At 40.7% G+C, this 15,915-nt stretch overlaps 1 protein-coding gene across 1 annotated transcript in view; it reads right to left on the reverse strand.

Annotated features, from left to right (window-relative positions):
- shg (DE-cadherin) overlaps positions 1–15,915 on the reverse strand; it is a 169,686-nt gene that overhangs the window by 61,733 nt on the left and 92,038 nt on the right. The window lies entirely within an intron of this gene.

A 15,915-nucleotide genomic window follows, 5' to 3' on the forward strand; every position in this document is an offset into this window, starting at 1 on the left:
TGGAAAAAAAGGGCCTACCTACGCCAGCCAACTCTTCACTCGGCAGCGTTGCCAGGTGCATGCAACCCTTGGTACTGTAAACTTTCGTGTACGGTTCGAAATTATCTCTCCGAGGACTGGTTTTGCGATGAGGGATTTTGCTTCGAGTTCACTTCATGCATAGATTGATTGATTCGGTTCATTTTACTTACTTTTTCTTCCACTTTTGGCTAATCGCGACGATGAGGATGAGTGATGATATGACGAATCACAAAGGACCCATGCCCAGGCCGCGATTCGAACCCGAGACTCCTTGCGCCGTAACGCATTGTGGGACCCTTTAATTACAAAGCTATTCGTTACCACTACGCCAACGGGAAGGTCCAGGTTTTGCAATGCGACATAAACGTTTGCACGGATTGAGAGTGGGGCAATCCCCGCTCGCTCCGGCGTTCAAAAGTCAAAATAAGCCTTCAGTTAACGCACCGTTAATCTCTAAGCCGCTGCTGTATAATACACGCACAGGATGTACTTTGCAGAAATTTCAGCTAAAAGTGCTGAAAGAATCGAGGGACCGTTGACGTCATCAGTGTTTCAAAGGCAACAGATCCCGTTGCGGTAGGGCTGATAAACAATTTCACGCAGGTTCTACGACAGTGAAAAATCCAGGGCTTGCTCAGTTGTAGAGAAATGGCTACGTATTCAAACATATATTGTATGATTTTGTTGTACAGTCACCGGTTCCCTGCAAGGCGCTGTGTGTTGCCTAACTCTACGGCGATTTAATAGCATATTTTGAATGACAACTTCTACCGCCGCCGTAGAGTTAGACAACACACAACGCCTTGCAGGGAAGCGAGCATTTCAGGATCTAGGTGTCCTGTTTTTATTGCCGGTGAGTGTATAATAACATGAGAAGAGTTCGTGTTTGCATAAAGTGTTTATTGGATGTGCTTTCTTGATATTGCAGAATATTTTGTATTTTCAACAGTGAAACGTCAGAAAAAGAGGGGCACTACTTTACGCCGAACCTGGACTAATATGCTTATCAACAGTTATCCTCTGGCTATTCGCGATTAAAATTAACCGATATGCCATCTGCCGGGATTTTCAGCAAGTACTCTAAGTAGGATACGTTGTGTTGAAGTCGTTTAAAGCATGGTGAATATGCGAGAAAGTAAGGTCTACTGTTCAGGTTTTTTTTTGTTTTTTTTTTGCTCTAAATAGTTTTATGAGTCAGAACAAATTAAAAATTTTCATGTGTTTCCACCCCGTGGAATCAACAAAATGAAATTTGTTAATAAATCATGGAAAACGTAATTGACAGAAGATTGGTATGGGGGATATAACACTGTAATTCGGCAAGGAAATTACGAAGAATGCACGAGTCTGCTTACTTTATTTATCGAGAGATAAATATATATATTTCCATGAAAGTAAAGTTTTAAATTGTACTTTATAAATAAAGCTTTTTTTCCGAAAAATCATGAAGCGTCTTAACCAATGCGTCCATGTATTACCGGTGTTACGTATGTGTGAAATTTGGAACAGGTGCAAGTCGATTAAGAGGGAAGATGAAAATAGTTTGAGAATGAATTAATGTCAAATGTAACCAGAAAAAAAAGTGGACATGCTAATGTTACTGTTTCATTCAGTACGATGTCCTTTTTCAGTGAGTAGCTATAGCCTGGTCATGAAATCGTGAATATTATTATTAAACCAGCCTTTCTCTTTCGAGAAAGAACTGCAACGATATGTTCGCAATTTTCTCCTGTCCCAGCTTTTCAAGTACAGGTCAATTTCAATTCCTTTATTTTCAAATAATTTCCGAGAACCCCAGTTACATGACGTGCAGATGATACAGCACTGCTTTGGACAACCAGTGCGTATACATAGTTTCGTCTGCATTTTCCGTGTTATTTTTGCCTATCATAATTAAATGCTTCGTTCTCAGTACAGCTTCACGTTTGTTAGAGTACCTGGAATTCACATCGCATTCGCAATATTTAAAAATAATGCGTAATTTAAACGTTTTCTACCATACCAGTCATGCCAACACGCTGCTCTTTTGTACTACTGCTGAATGTAAACAAAGATCTATCCTACTTAGAGCGGCCATATTGGAAGCGACACTAGCGCTCAGGTGGTAATTTTAATCGCGAATAGCCTCCAGTACTGTGGTCGCGTATACTCTGTCCCAACTATCTCTGGAGCAAACGCACGAAGAGAAGTCTCTGCGGAAGTAGTGACGGGAGAAGGCTCCAACAAGGAACACGTGAGAGGGAATGGGATTACGTGGAGCGGGGAAAGCGACTGCAGTTAGCAGGCTTCGCAGCAGCGTATGCTGTTTCGCTCTGCCCACTCGATTTCCCCTCTTCTTTGCCTCTATGTGCGGCCTTGCTCCACAGACTCCGGGGATCGAGTATAGCTGGGTGTAGGTAGTGAAGCGAAAATTGTAAATTCAGTTCACATCGTTACGCTAGGCACAGCTGAAGCATTTATATTCGCCGATTTCCACAGGTTCCATAAATTTTATTTTTACACGATTCCTCCCTCTTTAAAGGTCTACTGAATAAAGGATGAGCATGGATATGTTTCTTAAGGGATAAATAACAATGGATGAAATAACTTATGGTGCACTAAACCCATAAAATTGCTGGCAATATTTACACACTCATAATTCTATTTCATTCTTCCATTTCTCCTCTTTCTTTAAAAAAAAATCTTCCACTTTTTCTTCCTGTTATGTCGATGTAGCGGAGCATTTTATTTTCGTACAAGGAAAACCAGAGGATAAGAAATAAAATATTTATCTTAGGTTTCCTCAGAGAAAGAAAACAACGAGACTGGGAGTGTTTTAACTGGAGTAAAAGAGAAGAAAACGAACGATACGTGACATGCTCGCTCCTTCCAATTCCAGTTTCCACTTCATTTTTCACTTTTTCCCCGCGTTCTTTACTCTGTGTCAGAGAATGTTGATTACATGGAAGCATAACTCGTCTCAAGAGAAACATTGGATTATCGACACTTTTAAGAACAAACGTTGTTGCTGCGTTCAGGAACTACGTTTATTCGCAAGTAGAACATGCAAAGAGTATAGAAGACTCATTTTCACTGCTGCCATCTGTAACAGAGCGCCAAACTACAACACAAGGCTCAGTTGTTTATCGTCTACCTCTACTCGTCTTTTAATGTTGCTATATCAGTGGAGTAATGAGATCGTGCAAAATTGTTTTTTATTTTTATTTTTGCGTCGCTTTACTGCCACTTTTAGCTACTCGCGACGATGAGAATGAATGCTACGATGAAATTTATGAAAGGACATTCACAAAGAACAATTATTTCCTGGCGTCGTAGCCCGCTGTGATAACCACTCCGCCCCGGAGGCGGCGAAAATAATTTTGTTACTACTACTTCAGGTTATTCGGGACAATAAGGATGAATGGTGAATTGACAAAATCAATTCCCAAGAATTGAAACTAGGGCCATGGCGATGGATAACCACTGTCACGATAAGTGGCTATGATACCACAATAAGCTGTGTTCAGCTTGAACTTCAGAAGTCAACTAACTCCGTCTACATGTGGCCGACCTCCATGGCGGACTGGTTTAGCGCAGCGTGCTACGACGCCAGGGGTCCTGGGTTCGAATCCTGACATAGGCATGGTTCTCTGGGGAGTGGCTTTTCATTAATTTCATCCTCATCTTTACGATTAGCCAAAAGTGGCAGAAAAGTGAAGTAAAATAAACGTAATCAATGAACCACCTACGTGTTAGGATGCTTAAAAAACAGTACCCGACGTCGTAGTGGTAACGCTGCCGCCTTGTAATCAATGGGACCGGAGTTCGATACCCAGTGGAGGCACATAGTGCTTCAAAACTCACTTTAAACTGTACGTCCAGTCCCGATTAGCCATACTAAAATCGCAAACTCACGCTCAAAACAGTAACGTGAACGTTGTCAAATCACATAATAGCGCTGTGTTATACCCGTAACCACACTCCCGGGCAAATCACTCAACCGGAACTCAAGGTGTCTCAAATCTTTAGCATAATTCAAGGCCGGCCCCATCTCGGCGCCACAATGCAGCTGCAAGAAGAGCCTGGGCCGTTAGGAAATGACGTCATCCTTGCGGTGACCTGCCTTTACGTACGTCACGTTTCCTTGCATCACTTGAGCCGCGAGTCATCCACAACCTTGCATTAAGTGCAGTGATTTCACCCAACGCTAACTAAGCACCTCTCTTGAAACCTCCCACTCTTCGGCGTGTGGTCATTTTTGCGGAGAATGCATCACCCACACGTACCATCCATGCAGAACAGAAAAGCCGCATAGTACACCTGCATCAGTTCAAACAGCAACGAAGGTGTTGATGGCTGGAAACCAACGAGGTAAAGTTCTAGAGTGGCTAAATCGGTTTCCTGCTTGAAGCAAACTGATTGTGACTTACTATCGGCCGTGTACAGGGGCGGCGCCAGAAATTTTCGACCGGTTGGGCAGAAGCTCCATAGTGATAGATTAGGGTGGCCAGTATAAATGTAAGACCATGTATGTGTACGTAAGACGTATGTATCCCCCTCTCTCTTACACTCCCGATTTTCCTCTTACTTCATTTCCCTTTCCTTGTTTTCCTCTTTATTCTTTTCTAATCTATTCTCGCATCTTGTTCCATTTCCTTTCTCTTTGTCTCTGATGCACACAATCATTTCAAGGAAGTGTTTACCCATGCGCAACCATACCCCAGTCATACATTCTAAATCACATTCTTTCATGCATGTTAATACAGTGAAATAAATGTGAATTAGGTTTAAGCTTGTGTTGCAAATACAAGGCAAGGATTTTGTGAATTCGGCGACAATGATAGAAGGTGCGATGGTAGACAATCGTGAAGTTTCTCGTAATTTAAATGCATGTTCCTGAGCATAGTATTTTCATCGTATGAGTTTTTGACTGAAAGAGTTTTCTTACTCCTTGGGGGTTACTTTTCTTAGCTTACAAGGTTTGTACAACTGACAAATCTATCTAAATGTTTGTAGTAGCAGCGATTGGGTGCCAACATTTGAGGGGCAAAGACAATATACGCAGGGGTGCCCATCCCCCCCAAGGCCAATGGCGCATCCCCACAAAAAATCATGTCTCATGTCCATGTCATCCGCCCCCCCCCCCAAATCATATCATTTGCGCCCTGAAACTATATCGTAAGTAACTTTTTTCTTAGCTTTTTGTTACAAATGATGCACCTGCTTTAAAATAAGAAGTATACCAACACTAAGCACTATATTTTAAGAAGTGATGTTACTCATGAATATGGAGAATATCGCTCATGTCTTGTAATGCAACTATAGCATAAAAATTCACATCCACCTCAGTAAAGCGCCAAACACGCATTGTTGTAACAAACACATTATTGCGAGCGAAGCAAGCAAGAACATTTTTACATCCATTTCTTTGCAAGCTTTCAAGAATATTAATTTAACGGGGTGTCAATACTTCTTAGGATCCCGGGATATTTAGTCTTTTCCAACTTCTGTTTTGGCACGTTCGGGGTCGAAAACGTGTGGATACCATATCGCTAAATACAGTCTCCAAAATTTAATGTTCAAACTCTCTCTTCACTACAGAAATCCCTTGACAATCTAAGATTTAACTCTTTATCAAGAGCTTCCTATCTCCCCCTTTAAATTTCATACTCAATCCTACCACAAAAATGTCCATGCCAATTTTAGACTTACTGTTGATATTGAAGACTCCAAAAAATTAATTCTCAGTCTCCACACCAGAATTTCTGCAACATTCTAAGACAATGGTAATACACAAGAATTGGATACCTTAATGCTCAATGCCCCTCTAACTAAAATACCCGCCATAATCTAAGACTTAGAGTTGAATACTGTCCCCGCCAACGTTTAATTCAGAATTACCCCCAGAACCCACGTGTCAATTAAGGCCTAATATATAAGAGTTGGATATTTATCCCCCCCCTCGCACCTTCAATAATGACCTTAAACGCTTTCTTTTCTTCATCTAATGGATTAAATATGGTGAATTTAAGGTGTACAATTTTTACCTGTATTTTGGGAAAATATATAAATGTTCAATTTTACATTATTTGAAGGGAAAAAATCCCCCAAAGAATCTCGATGGCGCAGCCTGCGCCATAATCCCCCCTGTGGGATTTTTTAATTTTTCTGGTGTTATTTATTATATTCATAATCTACCCTAAATATACGTTTTCTTAGTAGAAAAGGCTTAGCATAAAGAGGCCATAGTGCGGGGGCAAAATGTGGCTGGGGAACTGCATCCCCTACTTCTCGCTCCTCCTAATCCCTGCCACTGAATGTTTCTACAGATTCTGTTGACATTTTCGCCTGATTCATGTGACAAAATTTATGTGTGGAACGAGAATTTCTAAATAGGATAAGAAACTCATTAGCAATTGAATAATTCTGTAGATTTTTCCATATATAACTGATTTATTAAAATTTATTCACTGCAGTATTGTAGTGATTGTTGTGATTCCTTCTTATTAGTAGAACGAATATAAAGTAGATATTTCGTATACCATATTGATATTTGAAGATGACCGGTATATAAAAATTGTAATGAAGAAAAGGGATACTTCTGGAATTACAATGCAGAGCTAATTAAAATTATAGTATACTCTATAGCAGGCATGTCCAACTTCAATCAAGCAGTGATCTACTTCTTATTGTCACAACAGGCAGTGAGCTACTATTAATCGTTAATCTTTGCAAAAATTTGTACCTACTCAGCCATTATACATTATAGAAGTTGAATTCAAATAACGTATATTCGTATAATTACAATAGATAACTGCCTTGTAATCAAGGGGTCCCGGGTTCGATACCCGGTGGAGGCACATAGTGGTTCGGATCCCACTTTAAACTGTAGGTACAGTACCGATTAGCCTTACTGTGCATAAAGTGGACTTAAAACAACAACTCAAGTACAATAGATAACTGCGATCGACCAACAAACGCCCCGCGATCGACCGGTCAATCGTGATCGACGCGTTGGACATGCCTGCTCTATAGCATACTTAAACCCGAAGGTTTATGGCTGCAGCAACACAAGCCTTCCATCTGTCCCTATCCTGGGCAAGATCAATCCAATCTTTCCCATCCTTACCGATTTATTTTAGGTCCATCGCAACGTTATCCCTCCATCCTCGTCTTAGCCTTCCTACTGGTCCCTTACCATCAGGTTTCCCAACAAGAATCCTGTAAACTCTTATTTCCTCTGCCATTCGTGTCAGATGGCCTGCCCATCTAACTAAGTCTTCTTGATTAAATTATTCTAATATTAATTAAAAAGTCGAAATATTTTATTTTGTTGCTGGAGGAAGTAACGCTAAGATAAGTAGATTTGTTTATTTGGAGATTATTTTAACCATATCCAGGCCGGAATATATATACGTAGCGGAGGCCCGGAGCTGCAGTCCTCAAGTTCACCCTCAATTCTGATTTAATCTTGATCATACCCTGCATAATTTTGAGCCTCCTAAGCCTACTAGCTGCTTTTAAACATGGAAGTATTCATTTGATCAAAGTTTTTGTTTCAACAATGACAAAAGTGGCTTTATATGGGTTGATAATATGTGAACATTTCCAGCGTAGATAATATTCACAAGTAAAATATACATTTTATGAACACCAGGTTACACTTAAATATTTAATCATTCATATATCCCCGAGTATATGTACTTATTGCATTTGATTGGGTGGGCAATCGGGTGGGCACAGGAATTTTCGGGTGGGCGCTTGCCCACCCGTGCCCACCCCTGTCGCCGTCCCTGGCCGTGTAGCTGTTGGCGGGGAAGAAACTATTGATGACCACGAAATCCGCATTTCAAATTATCCGATATCCGTTTAGTATACAACGGATAATCCTAATTCTACGGATATCCAGATAATTTAACTGGATAATCCGAATCTGATAATTCGGATATACAGAGAATTCAAATCAGGGGTGCCCACAGGAGGATTCATGACGGGCCTGCGTCATGGAAATTTTTTTGGGGGGACAAAATTTTATACCTACCAAATCTACATATCTTCACACAAAAATGGGGGGGGGGGGGTAGTTTCGTTTGATTGACTTGTTACTGATTTTTAGTTATGGTTATTATGTACAGTTCTTTTACCTACCTGTGGGTGATCGCTGCGATGGGGTTGAAATGAAACACCACCTCTTATGCCTTTGGAATCGGTTTGGAAGGTTAGAAGTGCTGTTCGCACTATATATACAAGGTTAGTCAAACAGACAAACTGTTAAGAATAAGGTTCAATACACTAACAATGACGTGCGCCTGAGCATATTATCAACAAGTTTGCTGCAACGACTTTGCAACGTGAGTAGTTATTATCATTTATGTAAAATGTTATTTCAATCAATGTCAAAGTAATATACAACATGCATGTTAGTCTAAATTGTCTGTATGTTCCGCAAATTTGGTCTGACCAAAATAATTTGAGTTAATAATTCGGCATAAAGGGGGGACGGGGGGAATGTTTTAACTTTGGGGGGGGGCGAATGAGTCATAGGCCTTGGGGGTGATGGGCACCCCTTATTCAAATAACTAGATAATCCAATTATCGGATAATTAGGATATACAGATAAAATCACATGCAATATTGTTTAAAAACAATTTTGAACTTTAAGTATTGCCACTCCCCCCCTGCTCTACAATTTGTCTGGCGTCTCCACTGGTGGACAACTAAGGAAGAACTTCAAATCACCCTAAACTTTTCAACACCATGATTCCCGTGATGGGCATAAAAGCGACATTTAAGCTACGTGCCCCATCCCGTCGCCCGAACTCCTGAAAAAGATCCTGGATCGGGTCCAACCTGAAGACGAAAACAATTCGCTAAATAACATGTAATAAATGAGCGGCCGCGACGGTCGGCGCGGATTGAACGGCTTCCAACCAAGTCAAGCAGCGCGCGAAAAGATGCCGGCGTGGCAATAATCCGAACCGATGTGAAATAGAGGCTGCGACATCGCAGCACTACGGAAAACTTTGTCGTGCGCCTCGACAAATTAGCTGGGATTTCACGCAAGCACACAACGCCAACGCTTAAAACACTCGACAAACTGTTCACGATGTTTTGACAATCACTTCTCTGGTAGAACTTGTACCAAAAAGCTACATGAACACAAGAGAACGTATTGAGTAAATTTGTAGCATTTTCCAAAAGCCAATACCGATTTGTATGCAGACGGGAACTGAAAAGCAACAAGTAATGTATAATTCCATCCATAAACCCATTCGCATAGGCCAATTGATGAACGGTGCCTCCCCAATGGCGTAGTGGTAACTTAATAGCTTTGTAATCAAGGGGTCCAGGTTCGATACTCCGTGGAAGCACATAGTGGTTCGGATTCTATATGTACCGTCCCGATTAGCCTTTCTGTGCATAAAGGGGCTGCATGAAGTGGGCTTAAAAAACATAGCCAATAAATAGTGAAATAACTGTACAACATACAGGATGTTTCAAAAGTCGACTCTCCGTTTCAGTGAAGAAAAGTTATGATTAGAATACACCATTTAATGTTCAATTCATACATATACTCATATACCAACAGCAGAATTACTGTCAGTAAAACATACAGGGTGTTCCCAAAGCCACAAACCATTTTATACAAAAAAAAAAATTGGTGCAATAAAAAAAAGAAGAAAAGAAAGACGCAGTGCGAGATTCTACATATAAACGTACTTCGTCGTTCAGTGGAGGCGAAACATGCCGATTCCATTATGGTACCTGTGGCGAGGTCTACTTCTGTAATGACACTATTCAAAAACCCTGGATTTAACGCAATCTCCACGCAAGAAAATCAATCCTGGGTGTCTTCGCACGATATTCCATGAACAACCTGATCTTTAATGATAAATATCGTTTGCTATTTTACGTTACATATGTCAACGTCTTCATTGAAATTGATACGATTTTGGAACACCCTGCTTTATTGAAAAATTCACACACAGATATAACAAGAAAAACAAAATTTCTCAAATCCCTGATAAGACAGACGCACAGAGGCACTTTCAATGGTTTCTCTCAAACAAGAAATTAACTAGCTAGTTTCTTGTCTATTCACAGTAGGTAACACTACATAAAAAAGGGCACAAAATACTGTACATACAGGCACGTATCCAGAGGGGGGGCTCAGGGGGCTCGAGCCCCCTCCGAAATTTTTCGGTTTACACTAGATAAAATGAGGTTTTTGGCTTGTGTATGTAAAATAAAATATTGTGATTATAATTTGAGGAGGGATATAATTATCGAGGAAAGGCGGAGAATGTTCTAGAACCCTGAGAGATAATCCTGTTATTGATGATATTGTATGTAAACTTTTCTTGCTCTTTCGGTGTTGTCACAACGAACGTCAGCATTATTTAAAGATTTGTCAGCATTTGGAAGTTGCACAACAAAACACTGTTGAAGGTAGTGCCATGAGTCGAGCGATTCGTTGCATTACTCATTCTCTAAAAAGCTCGAGAGGGAACGTTCTTGATTAGGAGGTGGAGTCGAACTACTGGCAGTATTAACAAAACATTTTATGTGCGGAACATTCCAGAATATAATATGGATATAAATACGTGGATTCAATTTTACAGTTGGTCTGTACAACAGAATCATTCAATAAGACTTCAGGAGTAAGTGTGACAGTCGATTAGTGATCAGTCAGTGCCCATTGACAGTTTATAAGATGTAGAGATTCGGGGGGTGGGGGGAGGACTAGTGACACATTTTCCTGGAAAGTGCTGAAGTCTACTACTAGTACCAGTTCGGGCCCAAATCTGAAGACATTGCCGACAGTGGAGCCTCAGTGTAGTGCTAGTTTCGGGTCATGAGTCGAAGAGATCGAAGGTCTGTAAAGTGAATATTTCAGCAGTAATGGGCATTGGAGCATCATTTTTTTCTTTTTTTTAAAAAAAGGAATAAGCTGCACAGATCGACTGAAAATCTAAGTTTTGAGTGACGATTTATTAGTGACCGGATCCAGTTTCGTGTATGCAGTCCGAGAGTTTCGTGGGTTAAAAAGCACTTTTAAGTCAACTGTTTTGGAAACACACTCAAACACTAACTACCACAAAGGGGCAGCCATGAAGGCCGAAAATTTTATGAATGTCGAGAAGAGAAAGCAAGAAGAAATTGTATATGTGAAAATTTTAGCGGAAAAAAGCAAGCTCGACCATGACCCCAAAACCAGGGTCTCTGGCATATACCGTGCCATTCTTTGTTCTACCAAGTGAGCCGAGCTATGCCTGGTGGAGCCTGCATTTTCAGCTAAAATTTCTGCATAGCACATCTCTTGTGTATGCCCAACCGTGAGATGTTGCCTGTTTAATTTTTTTAACATATTTTGAAATAAAAATTTTGGGTGCGTCAGCACTAAGGCTATTTTGCACCCGTCACATTATACGTGGTCCAGCCCCTTATCGTTACACATAACAACTCTAACGTTGCATAACTAAAATCATAAAATATTCTGACTTTCGTTAAAAGCTGAGGCTGTAAAGGAGCACTCAGCACAAATATGGACAAAACACAGGACAACACAAACAAAATTATACTGGCCTTGGGGCCAGTCGCCAGAGGCTCGTTAGTTTGCAGTCCAGGGTGTACTACGTGGAAGTGAGGTTGACTATTGGGTGCACTACATGGAAGGAACACCCCTTACACCCCGCCTGTTTAATTAACAAGCACAGAAAAAGGAGATAGAACAAAACTAAGGGACATTCTCACCGGTTGAAGATATATTTTTCTTCCGTGGTCAACACGAGCTGCCGTTTCAAGGTGACAATGAGATTGGCCTACTGAGGGAAGTTTTACACCGAAGCTACAAGCCGCTACGGTGTGAAAAGTTTCTGTTGATTGGGTCATTGCAAACGACGTGTGTGTCCCTTCGGTCTGAATTCTTCCTAAATCTTGAAGATCCAAGTCACAAGGATGGAAAATTAGGATTGTGTTAAGGTTACGTTTCGAATGCAGGCGACAACACCATAAAGGATCATATCGAAACCTGGGAGAACACATTCGAATGGATTGTCCATTGCATAACAGCTTCGTGAAACGGACACACATGCACATACCGAGATCGTTTCGGCACAAACACAACGTTCGCACATTGCAACAGAGGAGTCGAGTGATAAAAAATGTCCCGATATCATGTTCTGAAAAAATAAGAAAAACAGTAGCTTAAACAGTGGCAGATTTAGGAGACAGTTGCTCCCCATTTTTGGCCCCGCAGTATGGCTTTTTAATGCTAAACTTTGTCTACCAAGAGAAAGTAAACTTTTGTTGCCCCCCCTCCCCCCGTTTTGGAACTGGATCGCCACCATCGACCTTAAATCTTGCGAGGTTCTATCTATACCTCTTTAAAAAAATTGTTTAGCCCCCCCCCCCCCCGAAATGAATTTCTGGATACGTGCCTGTGTACATACAACTGTTTGTGTGAATGCGTTTCATATTAACTGCATATTTCATAACATGACACTTATTTTCCCATAAATAATCTGCTATGTATGAATAGAAATGCACTTTTCTCTTTATTACATCCATCTATCGGATAAATAGCGAACTAAATTATTAGGTTATTTCAGACATCATCGTTCGGAATTTTTATTCTAGTGAAAGCAACAATACAGATTCAATATCTCTTCACGACCAATGAAATTCACCCTTTTACCACATTATTCGTACTTATTCCGTAGCGGAAATGAACTACAATAATTATTATTATTTGCACATTGGCTACTTGGATATAAGATCCGCAAACGACGGGAAGCAGTGAAATAAAGATAACAGGACCACCTTGATGTGCAATGACGGGCGAGACCAGAGATCGCAACCCGCCAGAAACTTCTTTTCTCTTATCTCCATACGGCAGCAGTTTGAAATCCTCCCGCGTGACTCGTTTTCGCGATAAGGGAAGCAAGACATTCTTGTAATAGTGCTAATGACCAGATATCAGCAAACTTTGTTAACCGGCCATGCAAAATTAAGCCCTCGATTATACTCAATGTTGCCAGACAATATCTTTCATCGCGCCGGTGGCGCCGCACACGGTAGGAATCTTGAAGTGAATTCAGGAAAACATTTAACAGATATTCTACTTTGGGTAATGTGTAGATTGCTCTATATACACTCGTAGGATGCGATAATTACCATTGAAACTGCTGATGGCAACATAAACAGGTTCTAATGCATTTTCCTATGGCACAGGCGAATGAGACAAACATTATTAAGGTTTAAGTCATATTTCAGGGGCGGGTGAGTTGTTCGAGTTACATACGTAGTTCGGATCGCAATTATATCTAACGCCTTCTGGATTGGCGGCGAAAAGGTGCCGAATCAGCGTGTTCGGCTGTTATAATTTACTTTCGTGTCCAAAAGTTCCGAACTCCAGCTCGCGGAACAAAACAAACGAGAATCTGAGACACTGCATATGATGAAATTGAGGGGAGGGGGGGGGGGCAAAGAACACCCAGGCCCAGGCTGGGACCTCTGGCGTTGTGCTCACCCCTACTGACAATGAGAACGTCATAAATAATTTGAAATATTACTGTTAATTACTGTTAGCATTTTTATTACTAACAGTGAACACAGCTGCATATCTTCGTTAGAATTAGACATCTGAAATTATATCAGCTCTGTTTAGTTATTTCTTGAAATCAGGCCCGGATTACGGGGAAGGGGGGGAGGGACTACAACCCCAACGCCAAGCCTCCGTCTGCAAATGGAAAATTGTTTTAAAAATGGCCACAAAATGAAATATTTGAAATTGGTAAAAATATTTCCCCAGCCGTGACATAACTTGGCCTAAAAGTTATAACTGGTATTGGTTGGTTGGTTGATTTGGTGTTTTAAGTCTACTTTATGCACAGCAAGGCTAATCGCGACTGGACCTACAATTTAAAGTGGGATCCGAAACACTATGTGCCTCCACCGGGTATCGAACCCAGGACCCCTTGATCTCCTGCGCCATCGGGGAGGCTTATAACTGGTACCGGTATTGTATTTGTGAGCGTCAGGGGGGGGGGGTGGTACATAACGGAACTGACTGACATTACTTTTTCGGTATTCGTTCTGGAAATGTCATCTCAGCGAGATCAATTGTTCAATGAAATTTTGTATTTTATGATATTTTATGCCACATTTTTGCCCCTTCTAATTAATCGTAAAGAACTTGCTAAACGAATTTAAGGGATGGGGGCTAAAGGATACTCTTATCCTCTCCTTAATATTTCTGGGGGAAGGCACAGAAGGTGACCAGCCCCTCCCCCTATCATCATGCCTTGAAGGCATTTAGTTCCGTCGCATTAACAAAACACCCGGTCGAAACGTAACGAAAACACTGGCACTCATTTTTCATGCTCCAGCGATATTCATGGAGGTAGGATGACAGATATCGAATGTCCCTGGGGCGTGAATGATTATATTTCGCCGAATCGGTGCGGAGTTTTTGGGATATTAGCCACCTTTCCCAATGGCGATAATGAATTTGCTCTGTTGAAGAAATTATGAACCTGTTTGCTGAGTTGCTCACTAGAGGGATCTGCTCGCTTTTTCGAATTCTTGCAATCACGCATGTAACTGCCACTAGGGAGCGCTGGTGGGAGCGTTATCCGTCATTCACTTTACGTCACTTTCCGTGTGTTTACCTTTTTGTGCCCCGTCTTGGCTTACTCCCCTCCCCCATTTTGCGCTCACTTGTCAGTTTGCAAGAAGCACGGTTGCCAACTTAAGATAGAATTCGCTACATTTGTAATGCGTACAGGCGATGAAGTTCATGAAATTATTGATCGATTTGCTTTATTTTACTTCGAACATTTCCGCCATTCTTCGCTAATCGCGGCAAGGAGGATGAGTGATGATATGATGAAATTGATGAAGGGACACTCATAAAGAACACCCATGCTCGGACCCCTAGCGTTGTAGCTAACGCTGCGCTAAGCACCCCCCCCCCCCCAGGTCGGCGAAATTCATGAAACAAGTGAAAGACGACTTCTTTAGCTACTGTAGGTCCAATTTACGTCGTTATCATCTGGAGAAATTATATATCATTCCAGGTTTCTGCGCATTCGCGTAAGTTTTGAACCCTCTGGAAAAACACAAAGAAAACTGCCATCCACAACTACTTCAATTTGAACTGAATTTCCAAAATTATTGTGAAGAAATACTATACCCAGGAAAGTAAGAGGAAACAGAATAATCTATTATTTCTTTATATATGATATTCTATCACGGAAAATAATAATACACAATTAAATTACCAATTATAATTGTGTATAATAGAAATTGTATCTATCATTTTCTGGTTTGAAGCAAAAAAAGTTAAAATTTACAATGTAGGAAATGCATGTAATTTCAATACAAATAAAGAGTAATTTCTTTAAACATGTAACTTCTATTCGTTTGAGACCAACTGAAATTTCGTGTCTGGTGCGGGCCACGGCCATCTCCTAACAGTCAATAAAACTAAATGCCAAGAACTCTAAACCAGGCCCTCCTAACCTAACCTTACCTAACCACATATCCATTATTAGTACTAGGCGAAATTATAGGTTAGGAGGCCTAGGTTTAGAGCTATTAGCAATTAGTTTTGGTAACTGTTAGCAACTGGATGTGCCCTACACTAGACACAAGATATTCCTCACTATTTATTTATTTATTTAAAAAAATAGTTGATTTTTGTTACTTTAAAATATGAAAAGAGGAAAATTTGGAATTATACCTTACTTACATTGAAGTTAGCATAGTCTGGCCTATTTCATTCATGTACTTTTTAGAGAATTTTATGTCGAGATTTAGTGACTTCCGCGTTACAGCTGTTGGCAACACTGCCAAGAAAAAAGAGCTTAGGATGTTTACCTGCCTATTTCCTCTTGTGTACTTACGGCCTGC

This window comes from Lepisma saccharinum, chromosome 1, assembly GCF_977018435.1.
Source record: "Lepisma saccharinum chromosome 1, izLepSacc3.1, whole genome shotgun sequence".
NCBI lineage: Eukaryota > Metazoa > Arthropoda > Insecta > Zygentoma > Lepismatidae > Lepisma > Lepisma saccharinum.